Source organism: Lytechinus pictus, chromosome 5 (assembly GCF_037042905.1).
Source record: "Lytechinus pictus isolate F3 Inbred chromosome 5, Lp3.0, whole genome shotgun sequence".
NCBI classification, from domain to species: domain Eukaryota; kingdom Metazoa; phylum Echinodermata; class Echinoidea; order Temnopleuroida; family Toxopneustidae; genus Lytechinus; species Lytechinus pictus.
Window position 1 is genome coordinate 19,834,025 of NC_087249.1, and position 14,035 is coordinate 19,848,059.

The window sequence follows — 14,035 nt, forward strand, 5'->3', positions numbered from 1 at the left end:
ATCTGTACCAATGTTAAAATGTGGAAGAATCTTCTGGTTATTAAAAATGTATAATTGTACAGGATTTTTTCTAAGTGTAAACTTTTTTTTGATACGCACTGTATAATGGGAAATTAACCATCCTGAAAACAAAGTTTATAAAAATCACCATCATGTAAAATTCACATTTTAATAATAGTTCGTAAAGGAATAACTGAATATTATTCAAGTATATAAATGAATATGCCACCTTTTTTGGGATAAATTGGAATTAAAACCTAGTATAGGCATATACTTAACCGAAGATAAATATACATTAAATAAATAAAAAAAAAAAAAATAAAAGCTAGATCGAAAGATAGATGGATAAATTATACAAATAGAATTTACAAATTGTAAAGAAATAATTATGAAAATTGATTCAACAAAATAAATCAGTATGATAAATATTTCCAACTTGTATTCAAGAGCCATTTTCTTTCAAATCACTTTGACACGCCGTAGACCTGCGATTTGGTACGTCACATTCGTCTCTCGTCCTATCTATCTCTCCCCCCCCTCTCTCTCTCTTTTTTTTTGGGGGGGAGGGGTGATCGGCCATTACCTCACCGCAAAGAAGACAGGTTTTTCAAAGTGCGTTCACCGACAGCGTATCATCAGTGTGGAACAAAAGTGGAATAACCATCAAACTGTTTAGTCACATCTTCACAAAGTTCACACTGTGATCACTCACAGAGTCGAGGTGTCCACAGTGTGAATCATATTTTACATACATGTAGTCCAAAATGAAATCACACTGTCAACTATCACTTTGTTCTCTCCAGTGGATACTCTACCGTGTCATTGGTTTAAACACTCGAGTCCCATCATCCAATGTCACCCGTCATGCAAAGATCATTTTTCTTTAAATAATTCAAACAAAATAAACCCTTTATAATCAATCAAACTGATAGAATTTTGATTCACTCCAAGATTATGTTCTTAATCGCACAGGGATCAGACTAAATCCCCTTTGAAATGCCATGGCAAATTGTAAATTGGCGATGATACAAAATACAAATTACGTGATTGATGGAAATTGCCTTAAAAAAAAATCAATCATAAAAAATGTATTAGATGTCTGTTTTCAGAAGTCGACATTTGGAGAATCCATACAATAATGATTTTGAATTTGGTAAACACTCCGACAGATCGCAAATTCTAATGATCACCTTTTTATTGTGCATTATTTCCATACAGGGGGGGGGGGGGTAGCCCGCAAGTCGTCAATTTGACCGCTATTAAAAGTGATAAAATAAAAGTTCCGTACCGACTGCGACTGGTGTATATACATATGGGGGGGGGGGACTTGGGGGCCACAAAATAACTTGCTAAGAAAAAAAAGGGGGGAGAAACGGAAAGGAATGTCTGAAATATTTAACTATTTTCTGAATATTATGTAAAAATGTATTAAAAAAAACTTTTTGGAACATTGAGGTCAATAATTATTATTGCCCAACAAGGTCGCAAAACTCATAGTGAATTTTCATCTAGTACGAAAAGCGGCCTTCTTAAATCATAAAACGCTTATGTCTAGATAATAAACCTCCTTTAAAATAGGGCATATAGGGCTAAGAAAAATAGATTGTGTACATTTCTTGAGTGTGCCACATTTATGAGTTAACAGCTGTGCTATGCCATTATTATTTAGACATCCGATTCCCAATCCCCACTAGCGTACCTAAGGGGGGGGGGGGCAGAGTGCCCCCCTCACGAGTCACAACCCATGCAAGGGACGTACCCCTGCCCCCCCCCCTGACGAGTCAAAACTGATCCCTGACGAGCCACAAGTGGCCTCCTCTTTTGAACTTGAAGACCTTTTTTTTTTGCTTGTCAATATTTTTGAAGGACGAATTCCCCCCCCCCCTTTGGAAAATCCTGGGTACGCCACTGCCAGTCCCGCATTTTAATTTTGATTTTTTATTGATTTTTTTACTATACAAAGGAAATGGTAATATTTATGATATATTACTTTCGTAACTTTCGTCTTACCAATAATTTGTTGTTTGCAAAATATTTTATTTATTCATGTAAATACAAGAATACGATTCCCACTTTTGCTCATTTTATGTTTGGTTTGGAAAAAATCGAGAAAACTGAGAGAATTGTTGTATTGAAACATAATTTTGATGAACGTGCATCGAAAAAATTGAATACTTTGTATACAAAATGAACCATTTATCTGAATTTGTTTGAAGTGTATGCCATGTTTTCAATTACAATGTATCTGTGCATGTGATACCTATGTATGCAATTGGTTGAAGAAAAAGAAAAATCTTGAAAAAGAAAAAAAAAGAATGAGAGAAGGTGAAAGGGAGAGGACTAGAAAAATAGATAGACCCGGGGTTTGGTTACATTTTGCATTGTTACGTAACAAGGACTGGTTCAGGCCCATTTATCACAAAAACACCACTGCGCACCAGAATACGCACATCTGGTATGACATCACAATGAAAAGTGTTTCATTTTTTGTAGGATTTTGTTTACTTTTTTCACTCTGTCATTTTGACTTTCTGAGCTTAAGACGTGTTTCCGAGATCCTTATTTAGCTTTATTCACTGAGAAGTATTTTCAAGCCTTTACAAAATGATCCGTTTGGTAAGTGCTGCAAGTTCTGTACAAGATAAATTTTTTGTAAGCTAACAATGTATGAAGTATCTTTTTTTTAAAGAGAAAGTGTCAAACGACGTTTCCATAAAAATAGAATTTGGAATGTTTGATGGTTAATAGGGTGATTAGAAGTCAATATACCTAATTCGAAACGTAGAACACACAGGCACCCCAAGTATGTGAAAGATTTATATTTACAATGACTAAGAAATTGCCTCAAAATCTCAAATTATAATTTTTTTGTTTCCATAATAAAAACAAACTATGACAAATGGGTCATAATTTTTATTACTGAGATGGGTAGGGATGGAGGGTGAAAAAAGTGAAATGATGAAAATCATTTGATAATGGGAAGCTTTTTATATTCTCGATCTGTTATAGGTGACGTCACCGAAAGGAAACAAACCTTTCCCAGTTTCCTTGTCACCTGACTGTTATTTTAGTCACGACGACGAGCCAATTTCATGCTGTCCATGGCGCATGCCCAGACCTAATATTCCAGCCGTCGTGAGGTCATTTCAGATGAGGCTACGCGCTTCCACTTCTGTGGCGTCACAATCACGCCCGGTGGGTGCAAGCCGTTCCCTCTTCAGCCTCTTCAAAAAACGTCATTCAACTCCAGTGGTCCCATTCATCGGCACACAAGATCATGGGGTGACCTGCATCCAGGAACTGAAGGGGTCAAAGTCAGTTGGTGCAGTGACCGACCACTTTGCCAGGATAGAGGTTGGTGCGCAGAAGGGCAAGACAAGGTCAACACCAAGCAGGAGAGGCCAGCAAGGTTCTGAGCAAGGATCCATCAAGTGCGTCTTCAGCCTTCCTGGTGCAGTGATTGACGATGAAGTTGAGTCGAACTCTTGTCCCATTGATGATGGAATTCCAAGGGTATCTTGCCACAATGAAATGGACACTAATAAGGCCAACCCAGGATCAACCAATTCAAATGAGACAGCGCCTAGCCATGTCCATGGTGATGAAAAGACATTTTCAGGACAGGCTGCCCCTGCTCATGAAGTGAATATCCTGGTCATCAATCACAGCGATGAAGAACTCAAAGAAGGCGCCTGTGTGCAGGATGTTCAAGGGGAATCTCCAGAACTGACCTTGGTGGAGAAATTTACATTTAGCCCTTCTTGCTCTGATGATGAAATACCAACCGAAGATGCCATTATCTGTGAACCTGAGTGCTCTATGGACAATGATTTAAAGGACAACACAGGAAAGCCAGATATGGACATAGTTGCATCACCATGTGAGAATGTCAAATCACAGGACATAATAGAGGATCATGGTGATATTGACCGTGTTGCAACCTGCGGGGACGTGAAGGTACCATATGCAGATGAGGACAATCTTGAAGAAGAGATTAGATTCTTCGATGAAATCAGTGAAGAAGGTGATGACTACGTCAACCTCGATGACCTTCTTGATCGATGCCCCAAGTCTGAGGTCATCAGGAATCTTCAGTCCGCAGTAAATTTATCCAAGTGTGCCACACGCCAGCTGGATAGGGCTCTCAAAAAATGGTCTAGGATCTCCCAGGGTCCTTTCCCACGAGAGCCAGGAAAGTACAAGACCAAGGCAGAAGTAGTCGATGACAAGACTGTTAGACTTAGGTCTGAGACTGCCAGGTATCTAGATGAGATGAACAAGGTGTTTTTCAACTTCTACTGCGTCACCGAACAACTGGATGACATCGAAGAGAGGCAAGAACGGCTTGTGGATTCCATCAAAGCCAACATGAAATCACCTTCTCCTGTTGCAAGTCCCAAATCAGCTGAACTACCAAAGAGGAAACAAGACTTGGCTGATCTTTACCTTGATAATCGCGCTGAAGGACGCTTTGAAATCCATAAGGTAAAGGTCTTACTGGGGAGCAAGATCCCTGCAACGATCACCGAGGATGAGGAAGACTGAGGGGGAGACTGAGGAGACAGGCATAGCCAGGAGGCAATACCTATAACATTCTTGAAATAGAGAGGATGAAAAGTATAGAGATGAAGGCCGATGGAGAGAACCAACAGTCCACCGGGACTGGCAATAGATATGCCAGAAATGGATGCCAGGATGTCGACTTGTAGCTAGGGGTTGCCTGCAAGTTGCGTTCGAATTATGTGGTTCGTTTAATGAGACAGATACAACTGTGACAAGCTGCTGTCGAGGTGGAGATGAAGAGATAGTCATCTTTGGAGAATTTAAAAGGAACATGATAATGGTCCGTAACCAGTCATCAGAGGATCCCCTGACTTACGGGCAGTGCAGTCCGGTAAAGCACTAGACAAGAACTTGAGGCTATGAGTTGTCGGAAGAACGCACACAAAATTCGACATTCTAAACTTTAAAATCCTTAAGAGGAAAGCATACATGCATGTTTAGAAATAAAAGAAATTAAAAATGAAAAGGATGAAGATTTATTTTAGTTAAATAAGTTTTCTTCTTAAAGTTGTTCTTGGGAGAATGTCATGAAACACATACCCAGTGATTTTTCACTATAACTGAAATCATTGCATCTAGTACCAGGATCATAGCAAAATTTTCAGTGGTAATTATTTATGAGATGTTCCCCCTTAAAAGTTGTGCATTAGTCGGACGCGGTTCGAATCACGGAAGATTTCCTTACTAACCAACACCTCTAAATAAGCATGTCTGGCCACTCCCCCCTTCCTAAAAAGAAAATACATCTATTTGTTTTTTATGTATCCTATGGTAAATGAGACAGATAAGTGGAAAATGGGGATGGTGAATGAGAGAGATTTAGGGTAAGAGAGAGAGAGAGAGATAGAGGGGGAGATAGGGAGGGAATGGGGGGGGGGGCAATGTTTAACTGAATTAACGAGCTTTAGATTCCTTTGAGACACCAAGCAAATGCTGATTTTGGAAATAAGGAGATTTTTATGTCGAAACCAATCACTATTAATAATTCACCATATAGGACTAATCATTTACATTGAATTCAAACAAAAATCAACGATTTCGCTATGCTAAAAATATTTAATGAAATGGTGAAACGATTTTTTTTCTTCCAAAAAGGACTAACATATGACGACGATGGTGATGGGAATACTATTGATGACGATGGTGTTCACTATAGGTACCTAAGGTGGCAGAAAATGTTTGTCCCCCTATATAGGTGTCGTAGGTAAGCCTCTGGTAGAGATGATGGTATCTGGTTTGATGGCATATTTTATCATGCCTACGTCTTGGTGGTGGTGGATATGATGATGATGGTCATGACGGCGTGATTATTCGTTTCAGTGGCGTAATGAGCCCCCAAAAAATGACTGGAAGCGATTATGCGTATCGGGCAGAGTTTGTAAAAAGTTGCGAGCGAGCAAAGCGAGAGAAACAAAATGTTGACATTTTTACTACAAAAATACATCTTTGTAATAGATTTTGGCATAATATTCAGAAAATAATACCATATTTCGCCCTTCTGTCTTTTAATTTTTTTTTTCTCTCTTTTTTCGGATTTAACAACGAATCATGCCAGTTTATTTGTTTTTCCTATAGCCACCTATTTTCTTTCAATCCGCTTTAATTACAAATGGGGAGAAGGGGGGGGGGGGGGTCGGATGACGCCGAGATCATAGTGATTTGCTTTCCATCTCATTATGCGATCCTATAGTTTGCATTACTTTTTAAGTTTGTTGTTGGAAATTTGAAATGAAATCAATCAATCAATCCGTCATCATTTCATCCATCAATCAATCAAACATTTCATCAATCAATCAATCAATCAATCAATCAATCAATTTATCAACCAATCAATCAATCTATCAATCAATCAATCATTTTAATGTACATCACATTTACTATTTTAGAGTTGACTTGCTTGTTGATTCTGCCACAAACATACCCAGCTTGCAAGTAATTCAATTTCTGTATAATTTCTACATGATGCGTTATACAATCCAGCTTTAGTAATCTTGTTGATTCTTTCCAATGGCAAACCGAGGTCAATTTTAATGACACATTGCATCTTTTGTCGACATTGTAGAATCCATATACAATCCCAGGCAAACGTGTGCACAGCATGGAGTGTTTCCGAATGTTTATTTTCTCCATAAGTTGAACCAAATTAACTACGTAAAATAATCAATTCAAACAAGAAGTCGTGTTGGAAAATATAAAAGGTTAACTAGGGGATATCAAGATCAGCCCTAATCATGTTCATGATTATGTCGACTAAACCGACATGAAAACGTTCTCCAGTAACTAATTTTGCTGGGAAGAAGGGGGGGGGGGGGGGGGTTATCTCTTACGCAAAGCGAACAAGCAATAGAATGTTATTTAACTAATATTTGAAAGGGAAATATACAACAATTTGAACATTGAAATCACTGGCGTAGAGAAGATTAGGATAAAAAGTGAGGCAGTTATAAATTGAATACTTTTTTTTTAATAATTTTTTTTTAATTATAATTCTGTTTTTATTATACAAATTGAAATAAATCACAAAATTTACAAATGATTAATAGGTGATTGCAAATCACATAAACACAATTTAGTTACACAAAAAATAACAACCATAATAATAATAAAAAACAAGTGGAATGCCTCTGGCCGTCTCACCTGCATCACGCGATTCAATATAGCAGCAGTGCTGATTTTGAAAACTACTATAACTCGCACAAGATGTTCAGTGATACTTGGTTACTCGTATTTCCACGTTTTATGAACTAGACCAATACACTTATAGAGATACGATGGCAATTCAACAAATACCCCCAACGTGGCCAAAGTTCTTTGACCTTACATGACCTTTGACCTTGATCATGTGACCTGAAACTCCACAGGATGTTCAGTGATACTTGATTACTCTTATGTCCAAGTTTTATGAACTAGACCAACACACTTTCAAATTTATGGCTGTAATTCAACAAATACCCCAATTTGGCCAAAGTTCATTGACCCTAAATGACCTTTGACCTTGATCATGTGACCTGAAACTTGCACAGGATGTTCACTAATACTTGATTACTATTATGTCCAAGTTTCATGAATCAGATCCATAAACTTTCAAAGTTATGATGGTAATTCAACAGATACCCCCAATTCGGCCAAAGTTCATTGACCCTAAATGACCCTTGACCTTGGTCATGTGACGTGAAACTCATGTAGGATGTTCAGTGATACTTGATTAACCTTATGTATAAGTTTCATGAACTAGGTCCATATATTTTCTAAGTTATGATGACATTTCAAAAACTTAACCTTAGGTTAAGATTTTGATGTTGATTCCCCCAACATGGTCTAAGTTCATTGACCCTAAATGACCTTTGACCTTGGTCATGTGACATGAAACTCAGGCAGGATGTTCAGTAATACTTGATTAACCTTATGGCCAAGTTTCATTAACTAGGTCTATATACTTTCTAAGTTATGCTGTCATTTCAAAAACTTAACCTCAGGTTAAGATTTGGTGTTGACGCCGCCGCCGCCGCCGCCGTCGCCGTCGGAAAAGCGGCGCCTATAGTCTCACTCTGCTATGCAGGTGAGACAAAAACCTACCCACTTATCCTCCCCCACCCACCCCCCCCCCCCAAAAAAAAAAAGGAATGTGGCAATGTGATGACTTAATATCAGTGTTATCTAAACAAAGATAGGTGATTTGGTAAATAAAGTAGACAAAGCAAAATATACAAGCTATGATTATATGAAGTGGTTTCCAAACAACTATTCATAGGATTAAAAAGCACAACTGGTTATCCAAGACGACATAATTATTAGTAGAGCGGATTAGCCGAACAATTGTGCAAATTATGACTAAAGCATGAAACTTTCACAAGTATTAGTATATGCCGTAAGATTTATTTTAAAGATGGGAGGTAAATTTATAAATGCCATTTTCGGCCGTTGCCATGGCAACGGATTAATTTCTCAAAAATAACATACATTCCCATGTAAATGGTAAATAAACATGATATAGATGACCAAAATGATAATTTTCAGGCTTTCAATTGAATACATATGAAATTTAGAAATATTCAAGATCACCAAGATAGTTCCGATTGGTCCGTTGCCATGGCAACGGCTTGTTTTTCCCTAGGAAAATGAAATTTTTGATTAAAAAAACGTTGTAGAATATGATTTATCTCTAATTTTCCCTAATTTTATAGAGTTAAACAAAAATATTTTGGTTGCTAAATATATCAATTACATCTCAAGCCATTGCCATGGCAACCCAATAACATATAATTTACAAAAATAACATGGTTGACAAGACAATGGACAGGTGGAAAATACAATAAGAATTGACTTGATCTGTATGCTTAAGTTTTACCCCCTCATTTGAACAAAAAATACAGAAAGTGTTCTGCAGGAGTTCTTAAAAAGATGAAAAATTATGTTGCCTTGGTAATGCTTGAATTAAACTTAAAAAAACAATATTGCAAAGTGCCCGTTGCCATGGCAACAGCTTATTTCCCTCTAGAAAGGTAAAAATACTGATAAAAATGTAGAATGTATGATCATCATTCCACTTTCAATAATTTTAAGGTACTAATCGAGATATGTTTGTGACTAAATTTATAAATATAACATCTTAAGCCATTGCCATGGCAACCAGATAACATCTAATTAAAAAAAAAAACATGGATGACAAGGTTATGGTCAGGTGAAAAATACGATGAAAATTAACTTAATGTACATGCATAAGGTTTGACCTACTCAATCAATTTAGAGGAAATAATACAGTGAGTGATCTGCATGAACTAATTAGAATGATAAACATTTATGTTGCCTTGGTAATACTTGAATTCAATGATAAATATCAATGTTGCAAATGACCGGTTGCCATAGCAACGGCTCATTTACCCAAGAAAGTACCAGTTTTTATTAGAAAAAGGACTGTAGAATCTGATTTTTCTTGCATTTCCCCTAATCTTAGTGTGCTGAACATAGAAATGTTTGATGCAAAATGTATAAATAACATCTGAAGCTATTGCCATGGCAACCAAATAATATCTAATTTACAAAAAATAATAATTTGGATGATAAGATTATGGACAGGTGGAAAATACAATTACAAATATCTCAATGTGCGAAAGGTTTGGCCAGTCATCTAATTTTGAACAAAAAAATCACTAAGTATTCTGAATGAGTTCATTAGAATAATAGATTGATGTTGCCTTGGTAATACTTGAATTTATTAATAAATATTAGTGTTTCAAATGTCCCGTTGCCGTGGCAACAGCTCATTTTCCCCAGAAAAGTATCAGCAGCTTTGATAAACAAAAACATTGTAAAATCTGATTTTTCTTTCATTTCCCCTAATTTTAGGGTGCTAAGCATATATATGCTTGTTGTTAATACATAGATAACATCTTTAGCCATTGCCATGGCAACCAATTAAGATATAATTTATAAAACCGAAAAATAATACGGTTTAAATGATAATGAACAAGTGGAATGTAAAAATTACTTAATCTACATAATGTTTGACCAGTCATTAAGTTTTGAACAAAAATTACAGTAAGTGTTCTGCATGAGTTCATTAGCATGATAAAAACTGATGTTGCCTTGGTAATGCTTGAATTTAATGATATGAATGTTTGCAAATGTGTGTTCTGTTGCCATGGCAACGGATCACTTTATTCCCCGGAATATACCATCTTTGATAAAAAAATACCCTAGTAGAATCATATTTTGTATTTATTTCCACTAAGTTTAGGGTGCCAAACATTTTTGTTGTTAAATGTATAAATAACATCTTAAGGTATTGCCATGGCAATAACATTATAACATTTAATCTACCAAAAAATAACATGGCTGACGAGATAATGGACAAGCGGAAAATACAATAAAATTAACTTAATATGCGTAAGGTTTGACCTACTCTTTTAATTTTGAACAAAAGTTACATTAAGTGTTATGCATTATTTCATTAGGATGATAAAAATTACTGTTGTTTTGGTAGTGCTTGAACATAATGATAAATATCAGTGTTGCAAATGGCCCCAGAAAAGTACAAATTTTGATAAAATCTGTTTATTTTATTTCCTTTTCCCTTATTTGGGGGTGCTGAACATAAATATGCTCAATGATAAGCACCATCTTTTTTCATTATACATGGCATCGAAATAAGACCTACAAAAATCACATCAGACTTTTTGGGCTCAAATGAATTCCCGAAACTATAATTTTGATGCTGGACAATTTCGTTCAAAGTATTCGCAGGCGGCCACTTTGAAGAAAGTATCTTGGGGTGATTTGTGCTTTAAAGCTGTTCATCATATCAATATATAAGGGGATTATAGGCGTTGATAAATCAAAATCTTAAGTCTATTTGAGGAGTTGACATGGTCTTGAACTCCTAATCAAAGTAAGTACAGTAAATCAAATTTTTACATGGAAATCATTAAAATTATGCCTTGTCTGACTGTTTTAGCATAATACTTGGCTTGAAATTTGATGGCAAAGCACTATCAAGCATCATCTGCCCGGATACGCCTTTCAATTCCTGCAGATGAATATCAGGAAATTGTTACTTTTTGAAAATTCCCATCATTTCTTAAAAATTCCTGAAAATTTCCGAAAATTCCAAAATTCCCACAAAAGTCCCGTTTATTCCCATGGAAAGTTTCCATCAAGAAAATCCCTGGGAATTTTGCAACCCTACTCCCACCAAAAAATCATTACCAAGAAAAATACGGAGAAAGTGAAAGAGAGATGGATGAAATATGATTATTTTACGAATACTATACCCAAAATGAAAAAAATATACGATCAAAAATACCCTCTTACTGGTTGAAAATAATTTTAAGCACTCCAGGGTAACAGGAAAATCCAAGATGGTGCCCTCACTGGCTGCCATGGGCGGAAATCCCAGGGGGGACAGGGGGACGTGTCCCCCTACTCAAAATAGTAGGGGGACACAATATCAAATGTCCCCCCTACTATTTTTTATCTTTTATGATGGTAAGAAATACATCATTCTAAATCGAAATAAAACATGTATTTTGGGATGAGTTGGGACGAGATGACCGTACTTTTGGGATGATAACCTTTTTTTTTGCTTGTCAAATTTTCCCGCCCCTTGTCCCCATTGGTGGAGCAAAAAAAGAAAAAAAGGGAAAGAAAGAAGGAAAAAGGAAAAAAGGAGGGAAAAGAGAGGATAAAAAGAAGAGAAGGACGACGAGTGCATAACATAAGATGAGGGGCAGACTTGGAAAATGAAAAGGATCTTTCGTGCCACTATATAAAATTTTCGCTCGCGCTTCGCGCTCGCATTGCCTGTTAGGTGATTTACATATCTTGTTCAATATGGAGCTCAAATATCAAGTTTGGAAGTCAATATACAGAACATATTTCACCTCGGAAATCGATCTTTCATTATTTTGTGTGATTTACAATTTTTTTTTTTAAGGGCTCTGTAAAATGTCAGTTTTATGATCTGAATAATTGTATCAACATTTGCTGCTTGCGCTGAGTGCTTGCAAATTTTGATTTATCAGGTACCTATTATTTTCGTGTATTCCATAAAGTTTTCAAAATATCCCTTTTCAGGTCTGATTGTCAAGACGTATCAGCTAGCGCTGCACGCTGGCATTTTGATTGGCGAGTTATGTATGTTTCAATATTGATTATACAACAAACTCCTTAAAATCCCCTTTTCGTGACAGTTAATCAAAAGTTTTAGCTCGCGATTTGCGCTCGCATAAATGGTTAAATATATATTAACTGATGCATCCTATTCCTAATTACAAAAGTGAAATGTCCAGTTTTTATGCCATAATATCATCAGATTTCGCGCCCTCATTAGGCATTAATAAATATGATATTAATTTAATAATTAAATTGTCCCTTTTGTTTCATCTCGCGCTTAGCAAGAGGAATAGGAAGACAGTCATCATTTTCATGACATGTCGTAAGGATGTCCCGGTCCTATGTCAAAACTCAAAGTAATAATAATGAAAAAAAAATTTAAGTGCGATCCATATCCACCTTACAATTTTCCTACAAAGTGCTTGAAATATAAAGCTGTAATTGACTCTTTTTTCGGATCGGAATATCAAAGTTTCATGATTTTCATGATTAAAGATGTATTTAGAATGCCTAGATTCTAGGTCTAAATATGAAACACGCGCGCGCATGTTTATTCAAATACTTAACTTGTTCTCTATTTAAATCATTATCCAGTTTCAGATCACAATATCAAAATTTTTCTGCTCGCGCTTTTGTGCTCGCATTATTAATGTAGGAAGACCCCCTATTACTCATCCTTTTCATTATTTACAAAACATTGATTTTGATTGATTTATTTTATTTAATCACGGTAAAAAGCCCTCGATCAGCCTATGGCTGTTTACAAAACATGAACAGAGTGGCCCATTTTTAAGTCTAATTCTCGATTTTTTTTTCTGCTCGCGCTTCGCGCTCGCATCAATTGATGAATTATATAGCTATCCTGTTCACGATTACAAAAATTGATTAAAATTTTCCATTCTTTCTTTAGAAATTTTCAGGTCTTGCGTCGCGCTCGCATTTTTTTATTGATGAAATATGTAACGCCTCCATGGCTAAGTGCAAGCAGTCCAGGTACCAGTTCAGGTACAGGTACCAGTTCAAAACGTATATAAAAATTTTCTGCTCGCGCTTTGCGCTCGCATTATTAATACTCATCATTTTCATGATTTACAAAACATTTGCAATATGAGTGTCTCATTCAGTAAATATTATAGGACTAAATCTCGAAATTTTCCGCTCGCGCTTCGCGCTCGCATCAATTGTCTACTTATATACCTATTCTGCTTGAGTTACAAAAAGTGCTTAGAATTTCCATTCTATAGTTTAAAATGTCAAAAAAAAAATCAGCTCGCGCTTCGCGCTCGCATTATTTGATTGTTAAATGCTAACTGCACGCAGTCTAGCTTTAACAGGTATCTTTTCCATCAGTTCATTTCTGCTCGCGCTTTGCGTTTGTAGTAATTAGTAAGTTGCATACACATTTTTTTCAGGATAACAAACATTGCCCAGAATGTTCAAATTTTAGAGAAAAATACATAAAATTTCCAAAAAATTAGCTTGCGCTTCGCGCTCGCATCATATAAATAAGGATTATGATATTATATATGAATTTATAAGAATAAAGCTAAGAAGTGACTAATGAGGACTACCCCTTCAAAGAAACAAACATAAATCATCTTCGAGCTGCCAATCGGGGAAAATATGGCTGAAACAAATTTCTGCCCCCCCCCCCCTATTGGCGAAGGCTGGATCCACCCCTGTGTTCCCCCTACCTTTTGGGAGAGATTTCCGCCCCTGCTGGCTGCCGTAGGCTAAACATCCACAATTCATTAATTACTTGATAAAATGGCTTTAATTTGGTTTTTATTCATTGGTTTTAAGGATCAAGTAGTACATTGGGCCAAGTTACAGGGACAGCCAGTGGTTTGGAATGTCCAAA